The sequence below is a fragment of the Sceloporus undulatus genome, chromosome 3, assembly GCF_019175285.1.
Source record: "Sceloporus undulatus isolate JIND9_A2432 ecotype Alabama chromosome 3, SceUnd_v1.1, whole genome shotgun sequence".
In the NCBI taxonomy this organism is placed as follows: domain Eukaryota; kingdom Metazoa; phylum Chordata; class Lepidosauria; order Squamata; family Phrynosomatidae; genus Sceloporus; species Sceloporus undulatus.
The window spans coordinates 24278880-24298807 of NC_056524.1; the positions used below are offsets into that span (position 1 = coordinate 24278880).

Here is a 19928-nt window from a genome sequence, read left to right on the forward strand (position 1 = left end):
AGTGGTGGTCTGAAATGGATCCCCTGTGAATCAGGAGGGACAAATGTAATCTATGTAAAGTTTTTTTTTAAAAAAAATTAAAACTCTCCTGATATTGTTTTTTCCCCTTTGATGGCTGTATCAGAGCCACCACTAGGAACCATACAAAACAGTTGCAACTGCAACATTTTGTTCTTGAGCAGCAAAGGCCAATTTAGAAAGCTGAATTCTGTATAATTCAAGTTCTTTTTCTGGCCCATGCCATTCTTCATTTGTCAGTACTGAATGTCATCTACTACTTTTGCTTCCAACTACTACTTTCCTTCATGAGCCAACCATAATCTTCACAGTCCATTGTAAATCCAGTTTAATACCCCCTTGATCACTGTGCAAAGAACTTAACTGGTGCTGTCAATACAGATTTTGAGAATCTATTGGAGATAGCAATGGTGTCAGATAATCCCATATTTTTGCCACTGGTTTAGGAAGAGTGTTATTAACAGATCAATTCTGGATTGGATTCCAGATTCAGACTTTTGCATATTTAATTATTTGCGGTTTTGATTAAAATGTCCTCTCTAGGAATTTCTAAGTCCTCCAGTGCAATTTTGCTGGAAGTTGACGGGAGAACCTAGAAGTTCTTTGAGAAAACACTTCTCTAGGCATTTGTAGGTCCTCCAGCATGATTCTATGAACAACTCCTGGTAGATGCTGACCATACAGTTGCATTGGAGGAGCTGGAGATTCCTAGAGGTGTTCCTTTTGGTAAAAAAGAATTTTTTTATTTGCATTTTCCCCGCTTTCACAGGGATCCTTCACCCAAAACCCCAGCGAATATGGAGGGACCACTGTAGGTGTCTCTGAATTCAGCAGGATTTAACTTTCAAGCAATCATGAATTCCCAGTGTGATGCCAGGAACAATCTTGCTAGCTGAGAACATTTTCCTTCAAGTATTTATCAATTTATGGTGACCCTATCATGGAAATCTCTTGGCAAGGTTTGCTCAGAGAGATTTTTTGCCATTGCCTTCTTCTGAATCTGACTTCTCAAATTCACTCAGGTCCAAAACACACTGCACAAATAATCTAGTTTGACACCACTTTAACTTTATGATTATTAAGCTTTATTTATATAGCACTGTAAATTTACACAGCACTATACAGTACATCCAATCTTTTAAGTAGACGGTTCCCTGCCCTCAGGCTTACAATCTAAGATGACAGACACAAAAGGAGAAGGGAATGGTTGTGAGGAAGGGGATCAGGTCCTGGAGTTCATCTTTCCCTCTGAAGCCTGGACCAAGGCAGATGGACTGAAGGGAGGGCTGTTTCTTAAGGATAGGCCCGATGGCATTGGGCCTGCCATTTCACTCCCTCCAGGCTGGATGGCTTGCCTTTCTTCCTCTCTGGATGATGGTGGATGGAGGGGTGGGCTCTTCTTTCAGGGAAGGCCTGTTGGAGCTGGAATCCCTTTCTCCCTCTCTGGATGATGGTGGATGGAGCTTTCCTGGCTCAGTGCTAGGGAATCCTGGAAACTGTAGTTTATTGTGGCACCAGAGCTCTCTGACAGAGGCAGCCAAATGTCTCACAAAACTACAGTACCCAGAATTTCCTAGCACTGAGCCAGAAGAATTAAACTGGTCTCAAACTGGGCTGTCTCTGCAGTGTGTTTTGGATCTCAGTGGTCTTCCCCCCAGGCTCCTAGTCCAACACCACTACACTACAGTGGCTCTCGATACAGGTGATAAAACCATAGAGACAAGATCTACAGGTGGTAGAACAGAGGGGGTTGGGCCACTTCAGGTGGAAGTAAAAATCACACCTTAGCTGCTTTTCTGGAAAATAAAAACTCAAATAAAACCCAAATAAAACAACTTATCTCTGTATGGCAACAATCGGCCCATTACTTTTCCCTGATGCACTCTCAATTTTTCAGTATTATTTAAAAGTGTTTATGAATTCAGAATAGGAGAGTGAGGAAGAGAATGTAAAGATAACATAAGGAGTTGCTTCAGTTTCCCCAGATATTTTCCCACTAACTATTTATTTATTTTATTTATTTGTATCCTGCCCTTTTCCCAGGACTAGGACTAACTACCTATGCAAAGAAACATCAGGGATACCTCCAAGTATATACCTCAGAAGCTAATCACCTGAAGTTGTGCAGTCATTCTAGCTTTTTGTCTTTTCATGTTTTCCCCTCTGTTAAGAGAAAGCAAAACTAGAGTGGCTACACAGGAAGGATACACCGAGGTCACAATCCAGACCACCACCCTGCTCAAATTTTGCAGAATGAGGCAGGGCAGCCCAACTGTACAGTAAAAGCCTCACCTGAAAGCATGGGGCCAGTTGGTTACTGTCTTGGCGTACCGCTTGTTCTTTCCCAAATACTGCATGCCACTGTTGAGACCTCTAGTTTAAAACAAAAATAGAACAAAAATGCAATACAATCGTCCCTCCACATTTGCTAGGATTAGGGGCACAGGACCCTTGTGAAATGTGGAAAAATCGCAAATAACAAAACCACCATTTTTTACCCAAGAGAACTCCTCTCTAGGAATCTCTAGGTCATCCAGTGAAACTCTGTGGTCAACCAGACAATGACCACAGAATTGCTCTGGAGGAGCTACAAATGTCTAGTAGAGTGTTCTCTCTAGGAATCTCTGGGTCCTTCAGTGTGACTTTTGGATAAAGTTGACCATAGTGTAGTGCTGGAGCTGGAGGACCTAGATATTCCTAGAGAGAACACATTAATAAAATGAATAATCAAATCGGCAAAGGTCAAACCCACAAATGTGGAGGGACGAGAGTACAAATGCCCCTCCCAACTCACAGGGGATCTGTTCTGAACCCCCTGTGAAAATGGCAACTCCCAACAGAGAATAATGGTGGGTGCGCCCATGGAGCATGTGCATGGCTGTGCACAGAAGCATGCATTCATTTTAAAGATAGCAGTTCATCCCGCCTGTGAAAAGCAAGACTGTGGATTCCCAGTCCACATACATGGAGGGACGACTGTATATGAATCCACTAAATAAACACCCACACATGTAATAGCAGCATCCTCAAGATCCTCATGGTCAGTGTGACCAGATGTCCCTTTTTACCAGGGCATGCCCTGCATTTCAGCCTTCTGTCCAGGAGGAATTCCAAAGTGCCTTCCCTTTTGATTATGACTAAGCACGAATTTATATTCATATAGGAGTGTTGTTAGCTTTTATTTTGTAATGCCCTACATTAGCGGTTCCCAAACTCTGGCCCCCACAGATGTTTTGGACTTCAGATCCATCCATCTTGTCCAATGGTCTGGGATCCTGAAGTCCAAAACACCTGGAAGGCCAGGGTTTGGGCGTCGCTACCCTACATTTTACTGAGCCTCGTCCTCCTTTGCGGTCACTCTGCTCGCGTGGTGTTGTGGTTTGAGCATTCAGGGTTCGAATCCCGGCTGAGCCATGTAAACCCAATGTGTGTGTGTGACCTTGTGCAAGTCACACTCTCTTAGCCTCAGAGGATGGCAAGGGCAAACCTCTGAAGAAACCTGCCAAGAAAGCCCCAGGATTACTTCCCAAGCACCAATGACTTGGGAAAGTCACACAACAAGCAAGCAACAAAAACCTCCTTGGGACTAAGCACTGGAACTGGCTAAACTGCAGTGGTCCTGAAACTGTGCCCCTTAAAGAGATTTTGGACTCAGCCATGCCAGGCCATAGTCTGGGACTCTGGGAACTGAAGTCCAAAACCACTTAAAGGGAGTCACTGCAGCGACTTATGTCACTCATGGATGGTTATTCCCATATAACTGTCCCCTTTATTGGGAGATTTTGGACTCCAGCTCCCAGAAGCCTCAGCTGTGTGGGCCCATGGTCTGGGATTCTGGGAGCTGGAGTCCAAAATCCTTTAAAAGAGTAGTTTGGGGACCACTGCAGTGACTAATGTTACTCATGATTTCCCATATAACTGTGGCCTTTACTATGAGGATTTGGACTCCATCTCCCAGAAGCCTCAGCAATGTCGGCCAATACTCTAGGATTCTGGGAGCTGAAGTCCAAAACCCCTTGAAAGAGTCCGTTACAAGGAAGAGAAGAAGAATGAATAGAAAACCCAACAGCGGCGTGTGAGGGGAGGGAGAGGAAGGATGGAAGGACCCGGGCGGACGCGACGATGACAGCGGCGGCTCCTCCCCTTCCCTCTTCCCTCCCTGCCTTCCTTCCCCTTCAGCCGCGCAAAAGCAACTCACCTGCTCCCAACGCCGGCCTTTTGACCCACCCCCTCCTTTTTCCGCCGCCGAGCCCGCCTGTCACTCACCCATGCACGCGGCGCTCCCATTGGCCAGTGACGTTCACGTGGCTTTTCCCCGCCCCCCAACGGTCCCAAACTCGCGCAACTTTGCCTATAACGTCCTCTCTCTCCTTATATCTTGCCTGTTTTTCTCTTCCCTCTCTCCTTCTCCTCCTCCTCCTCCTATTGGTCGGAGCAGCCGCTTGTTACTGAGTCTTCGCGTTCTCATTGGCCCAGACAGGGCACGGAGAGGCAGAGAGGTCACGCCCCCCTCCCCGACGCGCTAGCGCCTTCTTGAGGAGGAGAAGGGAAGAAGAGATGATGGCCAAAGGGAGGGGCCTGATAGGCGTAGCTGGGAGGTTGCCGCCCTTTTGCGCATGCGCGATCGCGCTGGGGACCGTTTTCCAAAGTGGAAAAACGGCGGTTGTGAGGGAAAGGCACAAAACACATGCCTCTATATTGTTTTTAAAAGGAATCAAGGCGGGTTACAAAACAAACGACAATAAAATACAGTAAAATTCACAATATACAATAACATTCCCCAATCCCCCTCCCAATCATAAAAATAACAACTAAAATAATAAAAAAATATTACCTTCATCCCATTCCCATCCATATTATTATTATTATTATTATTAACTTATGGCTTTCTCCCAATACAGGACAGTGAACATCGGATCAACACACGGTTTAAAAACATACAGAAGCATGGTAGGAGAGAGAATAATAATAATAATAATATAGTCTCTTCATATCCTGGTTTTTCCTGAGGAATCAAAAGGGTTACAAAAAAAAAAACGAAATAAAGTACAATATGCAATAAAATTCACAACATACAATAAATCCCCCCATCCCCCTCCAATCATAAAATTACACTAAATAATAATAAATAAAAACAAGCATTACCTTAATCCCATTCCTGCCCATAATGCTGTTTAGCTATATTATATTTTAACTTATATCATGCCTTTCCCAATAACATAAAAACAATACGAAGCACGAGGAGAAGAAGTCATTGTCATCTCATTCCCGCCATAATCCACTCTCCTTCTTTCGGAGATGAAAAGATAAGATGGAGATCCCAGGAAAGTGTGAGTGGCCAAGGCTCGAGGAGAGAGCAGGAATGGAAAAGCTTACTCTCGCCAGATGGCCACCCATCAGCAACTGTGAGGATGCTGGTATTATTTATTTATATCCTGCCTTTCAAGGCGTGTAACCAAGTTCAAAACAATTATTTAAAACCATACAGAAGCATTTGGGGCAGGGAGGGGACTCAACTTTATACCATTCCAAGGACGTAGCGGGGGGGGGGGGGTTTTGGGGGGTCGGGACCCCCCCTATCAGGCCCTGGGGGCATTCAAGCTCCTTCCCCCCCCTCCCCTCCATTAAAACCACGGTGAGGGAACGAGGAAAGACAAAACAAAAGTTCCCCTTTTCTCCTCCAGGCTTTAATGGAGGGGGGAGGGAGGAGGGAGGAGGAAGAGAGGGAGGGGGAGAGAGACGACAGACAGACGAGAGAGAGAGAGTCCCTATGACTTGCTTTCGTTTCCTTCAGAGTCCGGCTTCCACTCCTCTCCTCCTCCCCCCTTCCTCCTCAGGGAGAACTGAAGAAAAAAGGAAAAGGTGACTTCTAACTTTCAGCTTTATATCCATGTACAATAATAGAATAATAATAATAATAATAATAATAATAATAATAATAACTATACTAATATCCCTTACAACAATGCTGAAGATTAGATGTATTTGGAGTTTGGAGTTTTCAGATTTGGGTATATTTATATTACAGTATGTCTAATGGGAATTATACTGGGAGATGGGTCCATGTATGTTTCATATGCATATCATAGACATAGAATGAAGGTAATTTAATGCACAATATTTTTAAAATAATGTTGTGCTGCTACATACTGAGCTTCAGCAAAACCCTGAGACCACTATGCCGCCTTGTATAATTCAATAATTCAGTAATTGATCTAACACTTCAGGATTTCCAAGTTTCCTTGAGTGTGGGTCAGACCAGATGCTCTCAGGGTCAGTTTGAGGTTTTGGAAGTCCAGAGAAAGGAGACTCAGGCTCCACTCTGGACATTTCTCCTGAGAATGGACTCATGTTTTCAAAAACAGTCATTTCTGGATTTTTGCCAACAACAAAAGATGAGGGTCTGTGATGCAAAAAGGCAAGAGGCTTCCTTCCCGCCTTGTTTTTTCTCTTTTTTAAAACACAAATAGTATAAAAACTGTACAGTTAGCTGGCCCTTTTTCAGCATGTCAATGGGGATGCTTTGATGGAGAGTTCCTGCATGCAGAATGGGGTTGGACTGGATGGCCCTGACAAAGAAGACCTAAATGTCTCACAAAACAATACCCAGATATTGGTTGTGTTGTTATTTTCTTATAGCCCGCCTTTCTCCCATACAGACTCAAGGTGGTGATTTTCCTAGCGTTAATCTATAGTATATCTTTCTACAATGTAGATGGGACACCTCCATTACATAATTTGTTGGGGATGCTTTGACTGGGAGTTCCTGCATGGCAGAATGGGGTTGGACTGGATGGCCTTCTGGGGTCTCTTCTAACTCTATGATTCCTGATTCTGTAGCATTCTGAGCCTACTGTGATTTTTATAGTTTTTTAATGTATAAAGGTAAAGCTTCTTGCAAAAGCCATGCACTGATGGACATTGCACTATAATTTTTGTATTGATTGATTTTATACCCTGCCTTTCTCCCAAAATAGGATTCTCTTAAAGGGGTTTGTTATATAAAAAGAAAGGAACGTAAATGGCTTGGAATTAAAAATATGGTAGACAGATTGATAGTAGATAGGTCTTGGAATTAAAAGGTGGTGTGTGTGTGTCTATCTCGAAATTAAAAATCCCTTGGAAGTGGGAATGAATGTGTGGATGCAGCCTGGGTTCGTAGATCAGCTCAGATGTTGGAATACAGTGGTCTCAAAGCATGAGCAGAGTGTCTCTGAGCATGAACAGAATGGCTGCCGCTCATGCTTGAGCAGCTGCACTTTGCTTTATCGAGCTGAATTTATTCTGATGTAAACACCTTCAGAGGAAGGACTCCGTTTGCATCTGCACTGAAAAAATAATCCAGTTTGATGCCACTTTAACTGCACTTGGCTCCATGTTTGTGAAATGCTGGGATTGTGTTTGTTGTGTGGCACCTGACAGATGACTCAACTACAGTTCCCAAGATTCCTTGCACGAAGCCATAACGGAAGTTAAAGTGGTGCCATCAAGGTGTCGAGGGTAAACGCTCGACACTCTTTTTGTGTCGGGGGAGGCTCTTAGCCTCTCAAAATGGTGGCACTTGTCTTGGACCCCCCCCCTTCCCAAATCCTCCGTCCTTGACCATTCCCACTACAATGTTAAGATTTCCCATACCTTGATCAACCATTGATCAGGACGGAGACTGCAGTCAAGAAATCAGAAGACGACTAGCAATAGGAGGCAGCACATGAAGGAACAAGACAAGAGCCTACACCAGTGATGGTGAATGTTTTAGAGGCCGAGTGCCCAAACTGCAACCCAAAACCCACTTATTTATCGCAAAGTGCCACATCCCTATGGCTTTACTTACAAACTCTGGCAAACCCTCTGCTGGGGTATGGCATGTTTGCCCACAGAGGGGCACTGAGTGCCACCTCTGGCACTCATGCCATAGGTTCGCTACCACCAGCCTACACTGTAAAGGGGCACTAAAGTTAGAATTTTCCAAGCCACAGTATTCCCCATGACTATGTATGGACACAAAAGCTGGGCAGTGAAGAAAAATGGATAAGGAGAAAATCAACTCACATGGCTAGAAAAAAAAAGTGCTGAGGATAATGCTGGATGGCCAAAAAGAACAGATCAAGCCTAATCTTTTCCTGGAAACAATGGGCCCAACAGACAGGCCAAAAATAAAGCTGCTTAGGGTCACTTGGACGTGTGCTGTATAAATGATGCATACGTCCCAAGAGGCCGGAAGCGCGCCAAAGCCATGCTCCAGCCCTAAGGACTGAAGCGCAGCTTTTGTGCAGCTTCTGGCCTTTAGATGTGTCATTTAAACAGCATCACCTCAAAAAATAAAAAAAACTACCCAACCTCCACCCTAAACAAACCACCACAACCCACCCTCCACCCAAACACACACCACAAACAAAACAAACACGCCAAAACCCCAAACTACCCAAAAAACACAAACACAAAACAAAACAAAACTACAAACAAAACAAAAACCACACAACCACCCACAACAAAAACAGAAAATACCCAAACAAAAACTCCCACAACCCAAAACCCAACCACACACCAACCCAAAAAAAAACCTCATACCAACCCCATTCATATCAAACCACAACAAACCACCAAACACAATCAGTGACTGAAGCCGCTTTATTTGGCCTGTCCCCGTTCAGGACTTAGCTGACTAAACTGCGACTGTCATATTTTGGCCACAGCATGGACGGCATGCCTGTCTCTACAAAGATAATACCGTTAAGGCAGGGTGGAGAGAAGTCGAAGGACGACTAAAGACTACCCACCCGACTACCAGGAGGCATGACCAACCTGCAAGATGGCGAGTTGTTAATAGGGGGTGTGGAGTGTCTTCCACTGCTCAAAAGTTGAAGCTGCTAAAAGTGGTTGGTTGAACTTGACTGGAGAAAGGTTTGAACGAGTGTGACACCCCCCCCAGGGACTGGAGGTCCCACCTCTGAATAATTTGTTAGGCAACCTTCTACGTCATCATAAGTAGAAATAACGAAGGACACAAATTTGAGGGCCAAGTTCCTCATTTCTGGTGGGGAGGATGTCCCGGAGTTACAGAGATAAACTTCCGTCTTGATTTTACTCTGGATAGCTGGGACCTTCCATTTATTCCATGAGAAAAGAGGGCAGATGCTTTATAATATATAAGTAAATAAATAATAGGCAGCATCCTATGCTGCATACTGTCATGATAATTTAAAATCATACCTCAAATGACGCAAAGCAAAGCGCTTTATTTTGGCCTGCTGTAAGGGTTAAGTTCATTTAAATCAGTGAATGATACACACTCGTAGCCACAGCTTGGAAACAGCTACAAAAGAAGTACATCTTAGTTCTTCGTAAATAAGTTATTTTTCCTGTTCACGGGTGGCTTGGTGATATTCAGTAACTCATCAAGTATTTAAAAACACTTACTAGAAGACAGCTGAAGGGGATCAGTGGAGGACCAGGGCTGGGAGATACACGTCTGAGTGAAACAGAAAAGCTCAGGCCTATTAGAAAGAAGGAGAGGAATCCTTTATAACCGAGTCTTCCAAGTGGGCTTAGCAAGTTCTCTCACTTTCAGAGTAAGCTGTCACAAGAATATTTGAAAAAACAATGCAATACAGTTGGCCTTCTTCTCCATGGATTCAACCATCCGGCTTGAAAAGTTAAATATAATTCCAAGCACCTTGATGTGCCATTTGTTAATGGCATTGGCTAGGCGTTGTATTTAATTAGACTTGAGGGTTTTGGTATCAGGGGTAGTTTTGAATGAAACCCCGTGTATGTCAAGGACCACTGTATTAAATGTTTTATAGACAACGGTGCTCGAAATTCATTCCCATAAAGCCCTAAAAGGGACACTTCGCCTTTATACTGGGAATGTCCTGGGGAACCTTTTCCCACAGTTTATCTCTGTTGGTGTAGTGTTTTCCAAGCACCGACCAGACTGTTCCGCACATGAGAGTTACAATCCGGATACCCAAAATACCTTCACTGACTCCTACTGAATTCACTTCTAATATTTGCCCAACGTATCTTTCAGAAAAAGTCTTAGACTGTGCCTTGTTCTGTATTGTAGTCCTATTATGAGTGCATGAAGGTTTTTTTATATGTGATACAAACAAAAGCCATAAAAACCAATTCAGATGCTCATTCCTTTTATTATGCAAATTAACAAACATCCCGCACTCTTTTTACCATGCCCATGTTTTCAGCACAATGACAACAAAACCTTGTGACACTTATTGCAAAAGCTTTTGTTGGCTTCAGCCACTTCATCAGTTGCAAGAGTGATGCAGGCAGTACAGCCGTGCAGTTTGCCCTAAATGTCTTTATGTGCCACAAGACACTAGTTGTTTTTCCCCTGCAAATCAAACACTATTATCCTTCATTGTTCAGTACATGGTGTGTTTCTAGACTGGACTAACTGAAACAACATACCAAAATCTCTCACTTACTTGTAAACTGCTTTGGTTCCCATATTGGGAGAGAAGAATATATAAATGAGTATAATTCTGGCTTCTTTTTTGAGACAGAAACAAAGCAGGAAGAGGGAGAAGGCACATATACCTATGGATAATCATAATTTTGCGATCAAGATTTCTGACTCCCTATTATGGAGTAAGAATTTCATTTGGCTCATATTATGGCAGGAGTGCAAAATTTCCAGGTTTGCATATGATGGAATGAAATATGAAAGAAATCCATCCAGCAAATACATCATGCTTCTTAAAATTCACTTGTATTTGTGGCATGGAATCAGATTGCCATCTCTTTTTCCGGAGGCCTCTCACTAATACAGGTAGGGACAACATATTTTCCTTATTGTGCACAGCTGTACTTAATTTGTTTTGGCTGAGAATTTCATTTGCCTTATTTTAAGTAAACCTTTAATATTCACTTTTGATTTCTTCATCTACTGAGTAGAAAGAATCGAGTGATTCAAAATCTAAATGCAGAAGGAAGGAATCTTACAGATTTTACCTGTCCTGCACCTAATTCTTCCACAAGAGTTCAGTAAACAATTGCCCCCATCCTGATACCCCACTCACCCCCATACTGCCAAAATGAGAGGTTTATCAGGACTGCAATCTTGCCCAGTTTTGGTAGTAAAAAAAAAAAAAAAAAGGGTTCAGAGGTCTTAATCCAAAGTATATCTTTTCCACAATCTCTCCAAAGTGGACCTCAGGTTTCCAGCATGAAACAAAGTAGATCTCGTAAGCTTTGGCGCGTATATCTAACATTGGATCAAATCATAAAAAACAAAACTGAGGATGTAAATTTGGGGTTTGTTTTTTTTAAAAAATTCTGTATTGACACATTAAAAAGCAAGGTGAAAATATTTTGAAGTCTGTTCTTAGTCCCAAAACGCGGCCTGCTTTAATAGTACAAGAAGAACAATGGAAGCTTCTAAAATTAGACTGAATTTTTCCAAGTTGGTTTCTGTATTTTTGTATCCACAGCAAATGTAAATCAGTTCTGACCCATCAAAACTCTTAGGCCCCATTCCCACTATAAAAAATGGATTGCTGAGTGAATTAAAGATCCCTAGCTCCTTTGAAAACCGGTTGCTGTCACAATGTGATCGAATCTGTCATGATGAAGCAAGGCTAAAGCAAAAGAACCATTTTTCCAGACACCAGCTAAAAAGAGGTTCTTTTGGAGGGGAAACCCCGATTCCAAAGCTTGTTGAGGAAATGGGAAGAAAGATTGGAATCGCAGCATTCTGGAGGGGAGGGACTAATGGCAGAGGGGTGTTTTAACATCCCTCCCCATATTTTGGAGATATCTCTCTATCTCTCTCTCACACCACACCCACCCCGAGTGCTCGTCTTGTCATATTGGTTGTGATGTTCCTTTTTTAAAATAAAATAAACCAAGCGCTTAAGTGACAGAATGGTTTAGCAACTACTTGCAAGCTTAAGCTTCAGCGCTTAATAGTATTTAAAAAAAAAGAAAGAAAGAAAGAAAACATGCCCTGTCTCCTCCTCACAAGCCTACCAGTCCTGGTGCCCTCCATTTCACCCTCCCCTCTTCTTCTTCTCCCTTCCCGGCCTGGCAATGTCCCTTCCCAGCCCCCAAGCTCCCTTCCCAGCCTTGCTCTGTCTCCTCCTCCACCTCTTCTCCGCTCCCCCGCCTTTCCTTGCTCCATTACCATCCTCCTTGTCACACTCTCTCAGCCTCCACACACCACACACACCCAGTTCACAGCCGGGCTTATGTCAGATGATGACAGGGGTTTAAAGGTGCTGCCAGTGGGAACCACAATTGCCTCAAAAAAACAACAAAAAACCCCCGATCACACGGGTAAGGGGAAAAAAACCCTTTCATAATGAGAACCAGGGCATTTTGAAATCGCTTTCCTAACCAGGGCCGAAAGAAATCACATAAGCAAATTCATCCTGCCAGTGAGATGACCCCAACCATCAGGGAACCTGGAACTGTAAAGTAAAGTAGGAAATAATAATAAATAAATAATAATAATAATAATATAATGTTATTATATCCCACCTTTCTCCCAACACATATTGAAGGAAGGGGAATCTTCACCCAATGACAAACAAACAAAAAAAATTATGTGTTTTCAGGAAAACCATTGATATTAAAATGGGTTCAGACCATTTAAACTTTCTAGTGTAAGAATAGCTTGATGCGCCTCACCGGTATTTGGAATACCGTCTTTTAGGCTATAACACAGTCATCCAAGCGCCCTCTCAGGCCTGCTTCTAAACGTAAGCCTGGTATACGGGATCTCCGGGCAAGGAAGGGGCTCTGCGACGGCTAGAGTACCGTTGGGGAAACACCTTTGCTTAAACGAAAGGCTCTCCTAGACAACTGTTAAAGGCTACGGAGAGGCATACGAGCAACAAAGAAACTGTTATATGTGCTCGTATTGCGTCCGCCGAGTCGCGTCCGGCAGAGTTGTCAGGGTGGGGGTCAGGGAGCTAACTCATCCCTCCCGCCCTGAACCAGATCCTGAACCTCTAGGCCTGCTGTGACTTGTTTAACGACTTTTCGCGATAAAACTCTCTAAGCAAGGTCTGAACGCCGACATTATAGCAGAACTAGGGTAGAAGTGTCCAGAGCCTCCGTGACTATGTTAAACTGGATCTTTGAGTTGGTGAGTACCGAGGATGGGACAAGATCCTCGGAAGTGTTCGGAAAACAACCTGCTTCTTGATCCTGTCCCTCTGGTTAGCGGCCAGGGGGGACCGGCAGTAACATTATTGTTAGCGGATAGTTAAAACTTCTGAGGGATGGCTATTTCCATCTAACTTAATTGGCCATTGTAAAACCTATTTTAAAAAGCTCCCTCGACCCTGGTAATAATAACTATCGGCCTATTTCGCTGCTACCATTTTGGGAAAGGTGATCGAGAGAGCGGTGGTTGCGATCCAGCTTCAGCGGTCTTGGATGAAACGGATTATCTGGACCATTTCAAACTGGCTTCGGGCGGTTACGGGCGGGGTTGAGAGGCCATGGTCGCCTGGTCGATGATCTCCGCTGAGCATCACGGGGGAGCGTGTCCTGTTGGTGCTCTTGGACATCTCAGCGGCTTTCGATACCATAGACCATGGTATCCTTCTGGGGCGCTGGGAGGTGGGGATCGGGGCACTGCGCTCCAGTGGTTCCGTCCTACTCTCCTGGAGTCCCAGATGGGCAGCTGGGAGACGTGTGCCTCTGATGAGGGCCTTAAAACGGGGTCCCTCAAGGGCCATTCTGTCTCCCCTGCTATTTAACATTTACATGAAACCGCTGGGAGAGATCATCCGGAGACTGGGGCGCGGGGTTATCAGTACGCTGATGACACCCAAATCATTTCTCTATGTTCCGACGATGCAGTGACTGGGATGGTTCTCCTCTCGTGGCTGTCTAGAGTAGTATGGGCTGGATGAGGGAAAACGACTCAAGTTGAATCCAGAGAAAAGGAGGTACTAGGATAGGTTCTCTGGTCCAGGAATGGCGTGGTTCCACCTTCTGAACCGGTAGGTCACGCTCCCGTGAAGGACTCCGTGCGCGTTTGGGGTGCTCTTGACTCGTCGCTCACTGACAGCTCAGGTGAATGGACGGTAAGAGCACCTGTTAAGCTTCGGCTGATTCGCCGCTGCCCCATACCTGGCCCAGAGGGACCTAGAAACTGTTTACATGCTCTGGTAATTCGAGACTGGATTTCTGCAAGTACTCTACATGGGCAACCCTTATACCAAAGGAAGCGAAATGGTGCAGAACATGGCAGCCGGCTGGTCACTGGTGCTCCCAGGACCAGCCACATAAAACGGTGCTGAAAGACCTCCATTGGCTGCCCATTCGCTTCCGAGCTCAATTAAGGTGTTGGTGATTACCTATAAAGCCCTAAATGGCTTGGGCCCAGGATACTAAGGACCGCCTCTCCCCGTACATTCCGCTCGCACCCTCAGAAATCTGGGCAGCGTTACTGAAGGTGCCTGGGGCTAGGTTAGCCCCACCACACGGAGGACATTTCACAGCTCCAGCCCTTGGAACACGCTGCACTGAGCTCGCCTCGTCCACCCCCTGGCCCAATTCAGGAGGACTTGAAACCTTCCGTTTCAACGCATTCCCGAATAAAATCCTGCGGCCTCCCTCCTCTTCGTGGCCAGAGGTTGGGCTATGGGGTTTTTTGTCTGTTTGGGTTAATGTTTTTGTATTTTAATCTTGTTGATTTGTGGATTGCTGTTTTAACCTTGTGTAAGCCGCCCTGATCATAGGAAGGGCGGCGGGATTAAAATAAAATTTTATTTTATTTATACAGTGGTACTCGGTTACGAATTAATTCGTTTCCGCGCTAATTTCGTAACCCGAAAAACTTCGTAACCTGAATTGCCCTAGGCGCTAATGGAAAAATAGCTCTCTGCTGCCCTCTGGTGGCAAAATAGCGCCGAGGGTTTTCGTAACCCGAAAAAACCTTCGTAAGCCGAAACAATAAATCCTATGGGTTTTTTGTTATCCCGAAATGTTAGCTGGGTAATTTTATCCCGGGGTTTCCCACGTATTATTATTTTTCACCTATTTATTTATTTTTAACATCAGTGTTGTATTCTTCTAGTATATCCACTTTTTCTGCCTCCTCTAACTACATATGATAAAGTAAGTTGCATTCTTTACAAGGCGTTTTTTTTGTTCAGGATAATACTAAAGCTATATTAACGAATAAACTGATATTTGTTGTAACAGGGAGGAGAATTTTGTCAAGTGTTCCATTACATACCCTGTATACAGTATCAACGTGGTGTAGTGGTTTGAGCGTTGGACTACATCTTTGGAAACCAGGGTTCAAATCCCCACTCAACCATGGAAGCCTACTGGGAGACTTTGGACATGTCACACCCTTTCAGCCTTAGAGCAAGTCAAAGGCAAACCTGCCTCTGAGTAAATCTTGCCAAGATAACCCTACAATAGATTTCCCTTAGGATCACCACAAATCAGAAATGACTTGAAGGAACACAACAGCAATATATATATAGATGTGGTACTGCAGTTTAAAATTAAAAATGAGAAGACATTTAGCTCTCCACATTTGCAGCTTCAACTTTTGTAGATTTGATTATTTGTGGATTTTATTAATATATTCTCTTTTGGAATCTCTAGGTCCTCCAATGTGACTCTGCCATGAACTGATCATAATGTCACTCTAGAGGACCTAGAGATGCCTAGAAAAACACTTTTCTATGCATATGTAGGTCCTCCAGTGTTACTATGATAATCTTTTGCCAGATGTTGACCATGAAGTTGCGCTGGAGGAAAAAATAAAAAAACTAGTTACATTTTAACATTGGCATTTGCGGTAGAAAATAACTCCCATTATATTAAGACCTAGGTTAGCAAATAGTTAAAGAGTTTAACAAGTAATCATAAGAAATCACTTACACTTCATTAATGTTCATTAGGCCATGCCATATTTTATATTTATTGAATATACAATACCTGGATAGTAGAACTGTTTTGGTGTGATTACATTGTTTAGTGCAAATAAGATCATATATATTGACATGCAACTAATTCACTCAAGATATTCTCTCAGTCTTAGAAGAAGCTGGTGAATCTCCTAAATAATATTTACCTGTATATACTCAACTATAAGTCGACCTCATGTACAAGTCGAGGGCAAGTTTTGGGGCCAAAATTATGGACCCCATGGATAAGTTGATGATAACATTTAGGGGCATGCAACAAAGGATCTAACTGATAAAGCAAAGGAAAATGATGCTAAAGAACTTACAAAGTTGTTGCAAGCATAACAGTTTGGGCTTACTCTAAACGCTGGATGGATAAGAGATTAGAGAGAGGTCAGTGCTTCCAGGACATATTACGTTCTTGCCTTTCACTGGGGAACAGTTCCCTTTTTTATAAGAGTTAAAGTACAGTATTTACACTGAACCAGGTTTTTGTGGTCCTTTTTTTTACTAAATATTCTAGACTTATACATGAGTATATACAGTACTCTTAATATAATATTTTTATTGTTCTTCTTTTGGCCTCTTGTTTGTCTCTTATTCTTATAAAATGTTTAGCAAAAAATCTTACTACAAATTTACTCAGAAGAACGTACACAGAGGAATGCAAGCATACCAAATTAACTGTATTCCTATTCCTTCTATGTTATGTGTTGGTGCAAATACAAGATCTCCTGTGTGTGTCTGATTGCCAATACTATAGTTTCTCCTGCAGTATCAATCAAATGGGACATGTTCATCTTAATGCAGCATAAGAATTCACAATATCTCTATTTTTCAAAACTACATGGCTTCAAAGAAGAATGTTTATCTCATTGGGATAACCTGGCAGTTCTGTTTAAAATAAATCTTGCTATACAAGCATTAAAGCCTTATACTCAGTTTTATACAGGGAAAGTACAGTTGACAAAGCCTTTGGCCAAGAAGCCTTTTGGTTCTTTAAATACAGTGGTGCCTCGGGTTACGAAATTAATTCGTTCCGCCGCCGCTTTCGTAACCCGAAAAGCATTCGCAAGCTGAAATGCCATAGGCGCTAATGGGGAAAAGCCGCGATTTCGTGCGAAAAAGCCGAAAAAAGCACCAAAAAATTTTTCGTAACCCAAAAAAACATTCGTAACCCGGAACAATTATTTCCTATGGGATTTTTTCGTATCCCGGAAATTTCGTAACCTGGGTATTTCGTATCCCGGGGTACCACTGTACTTTTTTCACTTCACCAGACCTCCCTTTTCTTGTCATTGGCCTAGCTGGGAGTACTGGCATTGGGAAGATGGGGAAAGGGGCCTGGAAAAGTACAGACTTTTAGTATCATGTTTCAGCAACATATCTGCAGTAAAAATGCAAAGAAGATTGAAGTGGGAAAGTGGGATTCTGTCTAGTCAGTCCTATGCTAGCTGTATGTGTCTGCCTAGAAGAGGCAAGATAGTCAGCACCTGCTCCGGAACCCCTTAAAGAGCATGCATAAGCACAACAGAGAGAAATGGGGAAAGCAGATAAGCTACCTCCCAGGATTTTAAAGAAACATAGATCTCTAAGTTTGGCCACAAACATGAAAATAAGAAAAGGAAGCTGGTGAAAGAATAGCAATAGCATTTACATTTCTATACTGCTTATCTGTGAACTCAACACTCTCTAAGGGTTTAAAATCTGTAAGCCAATTGCCCCCAAAAAGCTAGATACTCATTTTACCGACGTACGAAAGACTGGAAGGCTGAGTAAACCTTGGAGCCCTGGGATCGCACTCACAACTTTGTGGCTGCATCAACATTTAACCATTGCACCACCAGGGCTCCCTGAAAAGAAAACAATAATCTCTGGATGCATTTTGGAAGAAACTGTGAAGTGGTCTCTAAACATGTGAATAACGAAGAAAGTGGTTCCTACAGAGCCACCCCCAAAGGAAAGAGTGAACTGAAGAAACATTTCAGTGAGTGCACAAACAACAAAATGATAATAATGTCTATTCATAGAGAGTACTTTTCACACATTCACAACATTACTTTTTAGAGGTCACTTGAAGAATCTTATTTTTAAGTTTTTTTAAAAAAATAAAAAGTAACAAAAGCTACTCATTCCTTAAGGCGAATGGCCAATACGTTGTTTTCTAAGTAACACATTACCTTTTTTAATAATGTTCCCAAGCTATGCTTTTAATCGTACAAAATGAAAATAGTACACAGGAATATTGATCCTGATTCATGACTATGCTTTTATGTTCTATTGAATGCCATTCCATTAGCATAGAAAGCATTTATACATACCAGAGGCTCTACTAGATAACACATGGCACCATACGATTTCTCTAGTGTCTAGATCAAGGGAAGTAATAGTGCCACTCTTATTCTGTATTGTTCAGAATATGCTTTGCTCAGGCCCCACCTGTGTCCAATTCTGGGCACCGTAATTCAAAAAGGATGTGGACAAACTGGAGTGCGTCCGAAGGAGGGCAACTAAAATGGTGAAAGGTCTGGAAACCATGTCCTATGAGGAGAGACTTAGGAAGCCTGCGCATGTTTAGCCTGGAGAAGAGAAAGTTAAGAGGTGATATGACAGCCCTGTTAAAATATTTGAAGGGATTTCATGTTGAGGATGGCGCAAGCTTGTTCTCTGCTGCTCCACAGAATAGGACCCAGAACAATGAATGCAAGCTACAGGAAAAGAGATCCCACCTCAACATTAGGAAGACCTTCCTGACAGTAAGAGCTGTTGACAATGGAACAAACTCCCTCAGAGAGTGGTGGAGAGGCTGGATGGCCATCTGTAGTGGGTGCTTTGATTATGTATTTCTGCAAAGCTGGAGGTTGGACTGGATGACTCTTGGGTGTCTCCTCCAACTCTATGATTCTGAGTCCAGCCTAAATAATCTTCAGATTAACATTTCCCAAGACAAGATTAGTGGTTTAATAGTGGTTGTGATGCACTATACATAATAATTAGGTGCATGTTGAAACTGCATATTCTGACATCCTAATTTTAAATACACACACACACACACACACACACACACAGAGCCATTACTTATTTATATCTGAAATGGGACCAGCTGTATTAATTCAGATGGTATTACTCTTGCAACTTATTCTTAGAATATTTAATCTGAAGTAAATTCCTGGATTTCAGCAAAATACATTTTGCTATATTTATTAAATATGCTTAGGTGTGTAACTTCAAAAAGCAGACTGGCATTTCACAGATATCTCTGTAGCATCCTTGCAGCAATTTTAGATTGTAAGCTGCTTTGAGCAGGAATCAGCTCTCATTTTTGTTAAGGACTTTGAACATCAACGTCATATACAGCCTAATCCCTCTGTGCTACCTGAGAGCAACAAAACAACATAAAAATTAAGCATTACTGACCTACAGAACTCTTTCATGCTTTTACACCAGAATGGCTTGATATATCCTGATGCCATAAGCCCTGGTAAAATATTTCCATAAAGCTTTCCATAACTTCTACTTGCTAGGCAGCAAATAAAAACTTTACTGCAAGCTTGCTATCACTTGGATAACATAAAGACCCTTTCTTAGTCCTCACCTTTGTCTGTTGCAACCACCATGGTATAATGGATTGAGCATTGGACTATGATTCTGGAGATGAGGGTTCAAATCCCTGCTCAGCCATGGAAATCTACTGGATGACTCTGGGCAAGTCTCTCAGTCTTAGAGGAAGGCAAAGGCTCTAAACAAGTCTTGCAAAAAACAAAAACAAACCAACAACACTGTGATTAAGTTCATGTTAGGGCTGCCTTACGTTGGAAGCGTTTTGAAGGCACACAACAGCCAGAACAATTAGATTAAAATCCTGGCAATAAAACAATTTAAGACATATTATCATCAAAAACTGGCTACACCCATAGCCTGAATACCAACATTTTGGCTGTTCCTCCCTCTCTTTGGAAAACACAGTTGAAATAAGACAGAGGTGCTCCTGGTTAGCTGGGAAGGCAAATC

At 42.8% G+C, this 19928-nt stretch overlaps 1 protein-coding gene across 9 annotated transcripts in view; it reads right to left on the minus strand.

The window, feature by feature from the left end:
* The window catches only part of MSANTD4 (Myb/SANT DNA binding domain containing 4 with coiled-coils), a 44098-nt gene that overhangs the window by 9742 nt on the left and 14428 nt on the right, over window positions 1-19928 (minus strand). The window contains exons 1-2 of one of the 9 annotated variants that reach the window (XM_042457182.1): window positions 4285-4423; window positions 2311-2391 (exon numbers count right to left, since the gene is read on the minus strand). The exons of 2 other annotated variants lie outside the window; for them this stretch is intronic. The gene's annotated coding sequence lies outside the window, so the exon portion shown is untranslated. Of the gene's footprint in view, window positions 1-2310; window positions 2392-4080; window positions 4104-4216; window positions 4434-19512; window positions 19624-19928 lie in introns of those variants that run through there. 6 more of the 9 variants (XM_042457180.1, XM_042457186.1, XM_042457185.1 and 3 more) reach the window with 6 other exon arrangements.